This window comes from Cebidichthys violaceus, unplaced genomic scaffold, assembly GCF_023349555.1.
Source record: "Cebidichthys violaceus isolate CVI_PGR_0920_01 unplaced genomic scaffold, fCebVio1.0.p SCAF_13, whole genome shotgun sequence".
Classification (NCBI taxonomy): Eukaryota; Metazoa; Chordata; class Actinopteri; order Perciformes; family Stichaeidae; genus Cebidichthys; species Cebidichthys violaceus.
Window position 1 is genome coordinate 12,390,870 of NW_027176296.1, and position 12,109 is coordinate 12,402,978.

General features: G+C 40.2%; 2 pseudogenes; one reads left to right on the plus strand and one right to left on the minus strand.

Moving 5' to 3' along the window:
• The first annotated feature begins 1,719 nt into the window (after positions 1 to 1,719).
• Positions 1,720 to 2,431, plus strand: LOC137870607 (putative nuclease HARBI1; annotated as a pseudogene).
• Positions 2,432 to 9,939: 7,508 nt separating this feature from the next.
• LOC137870608 (general transcription factor II-I repeat domain-containing protein 2-like) lies at positions 9,940 to 11,750 on the minus strand (annotated as a pseudogene).
• Positions 11,751 to 12,109: the final 359 nt, after the last annotated feature.

A 12,109-nucleotide genomic window follows, 5' to 3' on the forward strand; every position in this document is an offset into this window, starting at 1 on the left:
ATTTACACATCTTAACAAATCTCACAAGTGTTCCCTTTATTATAACACCAACATTATTCAAATACACCTTGTGGTTGCAAAGATAAACTCTTTTTAGTATAAGTATGCCATTTTCGAGCAGAGGCCTCAAAATAGGCTTAGGTCTTAAAAGGTAGGCTTTCTGCCAGAAACGGTGTTATTTCAGCTCAAAGCAGGTTTGTAGCTCTAAATTGTGGAGACTTCTAGCAGAAATCTCTGAATAACTGACCGCTACATTCACACACAAGCAATAGCCCCCACCACCTGCCAAAGTTACTTTTGATTATATTTCCATAATCTATTGCGAAATAAAGTGTATAGATGAAGAGTTAATTAGCACAAACAGAAAAAAAGCCATCCTTAAAATGAACAATGCAACACCAGTTTGAATCATATTGCCGTATTAATAATAAAGTCATAATAATTAAATAATAAAGAAAAAACGAATTATTTCTTAAACTAAAGTGACCTTAAATCAACTGGCCAAGACAACATTAATTAATATTTCCTGGATTGCAGACGATAAACTCTTTAGGAAAAGCAATACTAAAATGATGTGTTCATGCTAGTTAACCCTTCAAATGTAATACAGTTCACTCCATTCAGCAGCTAGATCATTAGGTGTGTTGATAAACCACCTGTAACTCATGAAGTTAATGAAAGAAGAAGGTTCCAGGCCTATATAAGTGTCAGACAAAAGATTTTCACTACACAAGAAACATGTCTCTTTTTAGACCTCCGCTCGAAAAAAGCATACCCATACGAGACTGAGTGTAGCGTTGCAACCGTAAGGGCTATTTTAATAATTTTTGGATTAAAATAACCCTAACACTTGTGAGATGTGTTGATATGGGTAAATAACAGTATATATATGTTACTGGTTAAGAGAATATCAAGATAACACACAGCACAAATTGAAAATTCTAAATTTCGCCTGAAAACAAATCTGTTTCAGGGTATTTTCTTTTAGAAATCATGTAGGTCCAAGCCTTCTAGCATTCCCAGATCATAGATCTATATGTTGGAGTTCTCTATACACATTTTTACCTAGATCAAGTGAAGCATTCATAAGATAAGAGAGGATCTAGCTGCTCTGCTGAACAGCTCTGCGATGGTTTACCGGGGAGAGAAATGGAATATATCGCCATAATCTGTGTCGAGTGGACATGCTTTTTGATGCTGCTCTTCCGGAGCTAGCACGTAGCTAACGATCAGTAGCAGCTGTTTTCTCTGGTCAGTTATGGAATTATGGAGTTATGATTTGTGATGTTTTGTTATTTTGAAACGTACCGTATGGGAGATGTGTTTGTCTCATGTAGAAGTGACCTGGTTCATGTTGTTCCCAGGACGCTGAGGTTTCTCCAGAGCTATAACATGACTATATTCGTTCATCGTGGGTTTTTTGCCAGTCAATTTGTACACTGTACAGTGTACAATTTTTGGACTTCTGCGTCCAAATGGGGAACCCTCGTCAACAAAAGGTTAACCCGGTGTTGTGTGCAACAGCAATATTTAACACGCTCCTGCAAGAGCAGAAGAGCTAATATACAGCATGCTATCATAATAGAGGTAAGCATCACACACGCTTCAAATGTAATTTTTTACGAGTGGTTGCACAAATAATAATTAAATGTAAAATAACTTTAAATCACACTTTAGAAAAGCTAGGTGTGGGAAGTAACTATTTCCTGTATTGTGTAGATGGAGATGGACCAAGAGCCTGTACATGCTCAGTTAGATCCTCATGTGCCAGCCCTTGCTGTGTTCTTTGATGGTCAGACAGACCTCATAGCTGATTATAGGCTGTGGCGCCAGTCCATGGAGGCCCTTTTGGGAATTCTGCCATCAAAAAACACACAGGGCTGGTCACATGAGGTACATTGACTGATTACCGTTTACTGGTTGGCACACAGCCTATCATACAGTGTGGTGTCCCGTGCCTTCAATGTCCCCAAGTCTACAGTCTGCAGACTAGTGCCCAGTGGAGTGGAGAAAATTGCAGCCCTTCGCCAGGAGGTCATCAAACTGCCCACCACTGGAGCACTGGATGAGGTTGGCCCCGCGTTTGCACAGCTGGCCAACAGTCCAGTGTTCTCCAGGTGTGTGGGTGCCATTGATGGCTGCCATGTCCGCATAAAGAACCCCCCCAGGACCAGATGGCCAGGATTACCTCAACAGAAAGCTCTTCCAATCCATACAATTGCAAGCAGTATGTGATAGGAAGGGCCTCTTCATTAACACCTTTGAGGGGTATCCTGGCTCCGTCCATGACACCAGAGTCCTGAAGAACAGCAGGATCTACAAAGAGGCTCTGAATCCTCCCAAGGAATGTTGGAAGACTTCTTTGACTTATGTAACTACCATCATTGACCAGGGATTTGACACCAAAGCAAAATGTTTTGACACAACTTAAAATGTATTTATAAGTCTTGAAAAATAAATTAAACCCTTCACAAAAAACTGGGCACCACATTGCAAAGTAAATAAATCCTCAACACAATGGAGTTGGTAAATATATATATTTTTTTTAAATCATGTAAAGGACAAAATAAAGTGTAAATACTAGTGTTGGGCAAGTTAACGCGTTATTATCGCGTTAATGCATTAATTAATTAACTCCAACAATTAGTTTATCGCACGTTGGATGCAGTGTGTGGGAGAAATATAGATAAACAAAAGCAAGACAAGCTAGCAAATGGAACAGTGGAGCGGATAGCTAGAAACTGCAGGCCGATTAGTATTGTGGAAGATGTCTATCTGAGGAACGTTCTCAAGGTGCGTTTGCATCGCGTTTGGTGTGAACGCACCTTTAGGATCACTACGGATGACGGCACATATGAGCCTCCTTCAAGACGCACCATCACAAGAAGAATACACAAGTTGAATGAAAAGGAGAGGACTACAAAAGCGAAGGCGTTACAACGTACACCAGCTATTGCTCTCACTGGAGACTACTGGACATCGCTGGGTAACCATAATTACCTCGGAGTTACAGTGCATTATTTTGATGAACAGTGGGAGCTGCATTCACATGCTCTGACTGTAATGAAAACAGAAGACAGACATTTTGCTAAAACGTGCGCGGATCATTTTATAATGTTGCACAGCAGTGGAATGTTTCAAATAAAGTCAGCACACTTAGCATGGATAGTGCAAGAAATATAACTGCTACTGTGTAAAGGAAATATTGTTAAAAAGTACCTTATTTGTTTAAAGTGTTTGCAAACTAAATGTTGTTGCACTTTTGTTCATATAGCAGTACTTTTAAAATAAAAGTGCGCAATACACTGCTTTTGAATTCATTATTGAACTTTGCGCATAACAATGCAATTAATCGTAAGAATTATTTTTAATCGTTGCCCAGCACTAGTAAATACATAACTAATGCAATGTTTTTTTCCTGTCTTGTTTCATTTTTAGAGGTAATGATGCATTACTGTTGTGTAAGGCAAGCACATGGGAGAAGTTAGCTTGAGGGTTTTCTGCCAGAAAGAGTGTATTTTAACCCAAACCATGATCTTTTCCTAAACCTAACCAAGTAGGCTGCTGCCAGAAAACACTGAAGGCTAACTTCAACCATGTTTATATAGGAACATATTAGACATGCAGGAACAATTTAAGAAATGTTTTGATGGTTTGTTCAATTTAAGCATCCTGATACATTTTTAAAACTCATATTATCATCATCTTACCATTTGTGTACACAATGCAATGAGCTTCTGCAGTCGTACCCTCCTCCTGTGAATGACTCGATTTCGTTGCAAGGCGAGCCATACACCAGCAGCCGCAGCAAGCTCCACAGGTCCAGTTTTGCTCTGCAACTGTTATTCCCCTCTCAGCTGCTCTTTTATAGGCCACTAATTTAAATTGGCTAATTATTGAGTGCACTAGTGTTTGGCCCATGCTTATATGAGCAATATTTTGGGGAAATCAACTATTTTGTCACAATACAACTTCTTGGCACAATCAAGTCAACTCTTGAAGGAGTTTACTGAGTTGTATGGTGGTCAAACACGTTATATCTTGCAGATGTGCAGAGCAATTATTTTTCATACAATTATTATGCTTATACATGTTGGGTGTAGTGACATGAAATAAGTGGACAGGAGGGTCAGCGTGAGTAACCATTCTCTATGTGAAAGCGATTTGGTTTTACATTTATATTCCTAAAGTTAGATTCCAATCATGTTGATAAAGTAATACTGTACAGATGGAAGAGGCTTGAACAGTTTATGTCCATGGCGAGAGGGGTCGGCTACATTCCTTCTTGACCTTGAAGCGAGCAAGAAGGATTGTAGCTGACCCCTCTCACCCTGGACATAAACTGTTCGTGCCCCTTCAATCTGGCAGGAAGCTGCGGTCCATCAGGACCAAGAGCTCACGCCACAAGAACAGTTTCTTCTTGTCTTTAGTTGGACTCATTAACAAAGCCCAGAACCCCCACTGACTATGACACTTACATCCCCAGGAGAATGTCTTACAGTTAAACACCCTTGCACTCTTTTCCATATTAATATACACTTGACACTTTAATAATATAGTTGTTTTAATATACTCTTACTTGTTTGTTTATTTACCATATTTTGTATGTTATTGTAAATTTCAAAAGTGAGATGTGAAGATGAATATCAATCTTATGTCTGTATGTTCAGTACAAAGCTGGAGTTAAGACGTGGTTAGTCCAGCTTAGCATAAAGACTTGACGGCAAGGGGACACAACTAAATTTTAGTGATTAATCAAAAATGAAAAGAAAGGATATTATGCTGCAGTCCGATTTTATTTTGGTTGTTTTTTCCTTTTTTACCCTTTTTATAGATTTTAACGTACTTACTACTCCCTTGCCTTCTGGGTAACCCTTTACTTTAATACAGTGTCAATGTTTAATTGCCCCTTTACAGTCTGAAAGACGAGTGAGTTGTTAAAATCCCAGTGTTGAGCATGAATTTAAAACATTTGCACACTTGCAAGTCCCCTCTTGGTTAAAATGGGAAAAAAACGTTTTAGATATGATTTTAGCATGATTTAGAGCAGGGGTCTTCAACGTTTTTCAGGCCAAGGACCCCCAAACCGACAGAGAGATGGAGCAGGGACCCCGTACTATATTGTATAAAATTGTGTTTTATATTAAACTGGGCCTAGTGCGATGTATAAACATACCTTGTTGTTGTGTGTTCAATACTAAGCTTTTCAAATAATACACAGGTTCACATATTCATGTGCAAGGTACAGTGAGTAGGGTGGCAGTGCCACTGCCATTTAGAAACATACCTTGTCAACTGATACCAATGCCAATATCAACATTATCAATTGCATGGTAATCATGCATACAAGCTATTCAAATTGATTTTAAACATAAATGTGGAAACAAAAAATGAGTGATGGCCTATTAGTGCCACTGCCATGCATAAACATACCTGTTATCTTCCATACAATGCTGAACTATTAAAATAATGGACAGATTCATGTTAAATATGATAAATTGTCTAATCAACCAGAAATTTCACGACCCCCCCTGCAGTACTGCCGCGGACCCCCTGTTGAAGACCTCTGATGTAGAGCATGACCAACAGGGGACCTCCAAAATGTCCCCTGTTGACTCAGGAGTCCCCAGTCTTCAACTAATCAGATTTTTTGTTTGACATGTTGGGTGTATTCTTTGACATGTCAGAGCTGTCTAGGTGGCCTACAAGTATGTCAGCATTAACGTGCAGCTCAGCATTAACGTGAAACATTATAAACATTATTGTCCTCCATCACTAGTTTGAAGTCTTCTTCAATACAGCATGATGTTCATTTAAAATGGTCCAATTAGAGTAAAATAGACCATATGATTAACAGGTCACTGCCGCTACCAGAGCCGTACATGGCGTCTCTGTCTCTATGACCACATTACCAATACTGTAACTTCCGTTCAGTGTTGCGGAAAAAACACGTCGACGCCCGTAATACAAGATGGCAACGGCGAAATCGACGAACTCAAGGCTTTACAAAAGTAGTCCACAAACCTATGAGTGACATCACGATAACTACATCCACCTCTTAAACGAATTGCTGTAAATTTACGGTGGATTTTCTATGGTATTCTACAGTATTTGATAGTAACTGTAACATACAGTTAAATGTTCATCCCTCACATGTACAGTTGTGGTCAAAAGTTTACATACACTTGTAAAGAACATAATGTCATGGCTCTCTTGAGTTTCCAGTTATTTCTACAACTCTGATTTTTCTCTGATAGAGTGATTGGAACAGATACTTCTTTGTCACAAAAAACATTCATGAAGTTTGGTTCTTTCATGACTTTATTATGGGTTAACAGAAAAAGTGACAAAATCTGCTGGGTCAAAAATATACATACAGCAACATGAATTAGCAATTTTGGTGACTTAGAAAGTTGTGTCAATGAAATGAGCTTCATAGCATGGCCTCTTAACTTCTTGTGAGTGATTATGAGTGACTACAGCTGGTGACTTCTCTGAGGTCATTTAAATAGGGCTCTTTGGATACAAACGCCCACAAACGCTACAATGGGAAAGTCAAAGGAGCTCAGCATGGATCTGAAAAAGCGAATCATTGACTTGAACAAGTCAGGAAAGTCACTTGGAGCCATTTCAAAGCAGCTGCAGGTCCCAAGAGCAACAGTGCAAACAATTGTTTGTAAGTATAAAGTGCATGGCACTGTTTTGTCACTGCCACGATCAGGAAGAAAATGCAAGCTATCACCTGCTGCTGAGAGAAAATTGGTCAGGAGGATGAAGAGTCAACCGAGAACCACCAAAAAGCAGATCTGCCAAGAATTAGAAGCTGCTGGAACACAGGTGTCAGTGTCCACAGTCAAGCGTGTTTTGCATCTCCATGGACTGAGAGGCTGCCGTGCAAGAAGGAAGCCCTTGCTCCAAAAGCGGCACCTTAAGGCTCGACTGAAGTTTGCTGCTGATCACATGGACAAAGATAAGACCTTCTGGAGGAAAGTTCTGTGGTCAGACGAAACAAAAATCGAGCTGTTTGGCCACAATGCCCAGCAATATGTTTGGAGGAGAAAAGGTGAGGCCTTTAACCCCAAGAACACCATGCCTACCGTCAAGCACGGTGGTGGTAGTATTATGCTGTGGGGCTGTTTTGCTGCCAATGGAACTGGTGCTTTACAAAGAGTAAATGGGATAATGAAGAAGGAGGATTACCTTCAAATTCTTCAAGATAACGTAAAATCATCAGCCCGAAGGTTGGGTCTTGGGCGCAGTTGGGTGTTCCAACAGGACAATGACCCCAAACACACATCAAAAGTGGTAATGGAATGGCTAAATCAGGCTAGAATTAGGGTTTTAGAATGGCCTTCCCAAAGTCCTGACTTAAATCCCATTGAGAACATGTGGACAATGCTGAAGAAACAAGTCCATGTCAGAAAGCCATCAAATTTAACTGAACTGCACCAATTCTGTCAAGAGGAGTGGTCAAAGATTCAACGAGAAGCTTGCCAGAAGCTTGTGGATGGCTACCAAAAGCGCCTAATTGAAGTGAAAATGGCCAAGGGACATGTAACCAAATATTAGCACTGCTGTATGTATATTTTTGACCCAACAGATTTGTTCACTTTTTCTGTTAACCCATAATAAAGTCATGAAAGAACCAAACTCCATGAATGTTTTTTGTGACAAAGAAGTATCTGTTCCAATCACTCTATCAGAGAAAAATCAGAGTTGTAGAAATAACGGGGAAACTCAAGAGAGCCATGACATTATGTTCTTTACAAGTGTATGTAAACTTTTGACCACAACTGTAAATGAACAATTAATGCCGTCAATTAACAGTTAATGCTGTCAATTAACAATAACGGCAGACTACTGTAATTTATCAGCATCATACAGTATTTTGTCACAATCCATCTACATCGTACTGTCAAATGTAGGTTAATTTGTCCGTTATGACGATATAATATTTTTATTATTCAAATTATTGCTTATTGCCTACAGTCATTTTTGAGATGCGTCCAGCTGCTTGTGAACGTGACTTTGGACACAGCTTCAGTTCATCCTTCTGAGCACAACCATGTGGAGATCAACCGAGGAGCCGAGGTAAAGTTAGCTTATCCGAAATTCAAAGTCTCCAGTATTGTTTTGTCTTCATGATTATTGAACTGTTAACATCTCAGATAATGTTTCACTTTGTCTGTTTTGTTACATGAGGTTGCTAATATTGGCGAAGCTAGCTCTGTAACGTTAGCTAACTCAAGCTAAATAAGTCATAGAAAGGTTAGCTAGCTAACAGCATAGCAAGTTATGGTAACATAAATAAAGTCAATCAACAATTACAGTGTTAAGATGTAACGTTAGTAACCTAACTAACTTACTTGTGCTCTTATAGAACCGATTGTAGGACCGCAAATGGGATGATTATCAAAAGGGAGAGGGGACCAGAAATCGCTGTGTTCAAGATGATGAACAATTGAGGTAATGCTAACAGTAACGTTAGTGTGTGTTATCCCAGGAGCAACATTAAATCCAGATCAAACTCATTTTATTGTTCGTTTGTCCATTATGGTCCATTGTCTTAGCTTCATTTCTTCACTTAACGTAATCAGCTTATCACATAGGCATGTTTGTTCATTTAAACTGCATAGTTTTGTTGTATTAGCTTTTTGCAAAGACTTGCACTGATATGTTAACATGTGAGGCACATGCAAACCCACAGTTGCACACCCAAAGTTTATTTTAAGTGTGTTTATCCTGGATGTTATAGAACTTTCCAGAAGTTCAGAACATTGTGTTTCTAAAGTTTGTATTTTGTTTGTTTACAGTCACTCGTCATCAGAGATTGAGGATACCAGCCAGATGCTGCAGTCAAGTCCACTTTCAAGGTGGTCATTAATGATTTTATGACTTTATTAGTTTTCTTTTAAAAGTTGAGTTTTGTGATGTAATAGAAATACAAAATATCTTTGTTTGTCTTGAGAACATTTATTAAACTGCAACAATCATGTATTGAATGTCTATTTTGATTCTTTTATTTGTTGGGAATTAAATGCAAAAGTAGCGGGTTGTATTACCCTTTGTAAATAAACAGTAACATTCTGGCATATACTGTTAAATCCCAGTTATCCAACGATCACATACTGTAATCCAGTATAAGTTAAGATACTGTGCAAGTACATTACGGTAACTGCACTGTAAAACTTTTTTTTACTGGCGTCCCTGCTGCCAGTAAGTTACCGTTATTTTACAGTTAAATTGTTTAGAGCAGGGGTCCCCAAACTTTTTCCTGTGAGGGCCACATAACTTTTCCCTTCTCTGATGGGGGCCGGGGTCAGTTTGTAACAGAAAAAGTGTGACGATCGCAGGGGTGCCGAAATGTAAACATTTATTGTTTTCCAGAAAGCCACACATAACCAAATATTAATAACCCTTTACGGGATCTTCACCGAAAAAAAAGTCAGGAAATAAATAATAACACTATTAATGAAATAAATAACACTATTTATGAAATAAATAATAACCAAATAACCCTCTCTGGGATCTTCACAGAAAAAAAGTCCATTTAACATTAACTTTCTGTTGTGCCGTGCACGATCTTAACAGGTAAAAGTTTAGCTTAGTTGTCAGAGCAGAATCTCTTACTCAAGTGACTCATATGAGCAGTCTCTCAAAGTTCTTGTGTTCCTTCCTTATAATCCTTTTGTAGGTTCCAGTAGGCTTGTAGACACCGCTGTTTGCAGCTCTCTCTCATCAACTTCCCTGTGAAAACCACAAAGCAAGCAGGCTGAGAAACCGAACTAAATGATACAGCACCTACACAGCACAATACATTTCACTACCAGTATGGTTGTGGAGATGGATTTTATCCCAGTAGATTTTATTATGATTAATTTGTTTATACTCAGAATGACTCATTCAAGTCAGAAAAGTGAGCTTACCTATGTATGTTCATCAGTGTGAACTGTGGGCCTGCATCTGGCTGGTGAGAAGTTGAATGTCAGGTTCCATTTTAGTCACAGCCAGTCTCAAACACTGATGCAGATGTTCATCTGTCAATCTTGATCTCATCGGAGTTTTCAGGTGTTTCATGTGTGAAAAGGTTTGCTCGCAGATATACGTGCTGCCAAAAAGTGTAAACATCTTCATTGCGTGTTTTTTTATGTTAGGGTACGTGTCGTTTGGGAGGGCGGCATAGAAGTCAATGAGACTGTTGGGCTTGAATGCGTCTTTCAGAACATCACAGTTCTGTAACTCGGCCAACTCAAACTGATAAGAAGGCTGGGCTTCATCGATGTCGGCAAGAAAGGGGTTCTGGAAAAGACGGATTTCTTTTGCATTAACATGTAGTTGCCGGAATCGCACACCGAACTCCGCCTTCAGCATTTCCAATGCTTCCACACACTTTTCAGCTGGGAACGGGACCGCTGGGTTCTCTGCAGAGAGGTTTTGGGTAGCAGGGAGATGGATGAAGTTGTGATTTTTCACTTGTTCCAAAAGCAGCGCAAGTTTCACCTCAAATGCTTTTATGTGAGAATACATGTCGCAAATGAGTTTCCCCTGGCCTTGTAGCTGCAAGTTAAGGCTGTTCAGCATTTCTGTCACGTCTGTTAAAAATGCGAGGTGTCATTTCCATTCTGGGTCGATCAGCTCTGGGACTGTTTTATCTTTTGAATGAAGAAATGCGTTAATTTCGGGTAGCAGCTCGTAAAAACGCCTCAAAACTCTGCCCCGGCTCAACCATCGGACCTCTGTGTAGTACAGCACATCGCCGTGCGCAGACTCCAGTTCAGACAGGAATTGTTGGAACTGCCTGTGTTTAAGTCCCTTTGCTCTGATGAAGTTTATGCATGACACCACAACCTTCATGACAGAATCCCACTTCAACACTTTGCAGCACAGTGCTTGCTGGTGAATTAGGCAGTGGACTTGTAGCAGGGCGGTGAGACCCCGTTCTTCCATCTCCCAGTTCATGCGTCCTATTAGACCCCGAGACGCGCCCACCATACTAGGAGCCCCGTCAGTCGTGATGCTGGCAAGCTTTGACCAGTCTAGGTCGAACTCTTCCATGGTTTGGCATACTTTGCCGAAAATATCCTCCCCCGTTGTAGTCCCTTTGAGACTTTGGAGGGCTGCCAGCTCCTCGCACATCTCAAAGTTTGCGCTAACTCCACGAATAAAAATGAGCAGCTGCGCTGTGTCTTGCACGTCCGTGCTCTCATCCAGTGCTAATGAAAAAAAGTCAAATTCTTTCATCTTCTGCTGCAGCTGGGCATATACATTACCCCCGATTTCTTCAATGCGTCTGGTGATTGTACTCGCCGACAGACTCACGGCATTAAAGACATCTTTCTTCTCGGGACACACCTCTTCCGCGACAGCATTCAAACATTTCTTGACAAACTCTCCATCAGTGAAAGGTTTACCGCTGCTTGCTATCAGTTGAGCAAGCCGAAAGCTGGCCCGAACGGATGACTGGTTCAGCTGAGCTTGGCATACAAATGTATTCTGCTGAGCTAACAGTCCACTTTTTAGCTTTGAGAGTTTGTCTGCTTGCATTTGGCCTTGCAAGTTATCATACTTGTCTTTGTGACGGGATTCATAGTGTCAGCACAGATTGTATTCTTTGAATACCGCCACCGCCTCTTGACAGATGAGACAAACAGCCTTTTCTTTGCATTGAACAAAAAAAGAATCGTTTGCCCACTGCAGTTAAATATCCTGCATTCTGAATCAATTTTTCTCTTACCTAACCTTTTCGCCATTGTTCCGTTCTATTTGACAGGGGCTAGTCTAGGATTTGCGTTGCCAGACTGAAAAAAAAATCATAATGCGTCTCTGGTATTGTTCAGGGGGCCGGGCCAAATGTGGAGGCGGGCCGTATCCGGCCTGCGGGCCTTAGTTTGGGGACCACTGGTTTAGAGTGTACAGTCTATAGGTACAATACTCAAGTATCATGTTGAAGTAGGTTTGATAGTGGTGTTGTGTACGAAGCCACAGTTATGGTACAGCACTTGCATATGTTTTGCTGTATCTAGTTAATATTTGGGTTGAATGTGTTATTTTATGCACATCCATAGATAACATTAATTGAGTTCATATCACGAAGAGTGGAGCAGGTGGA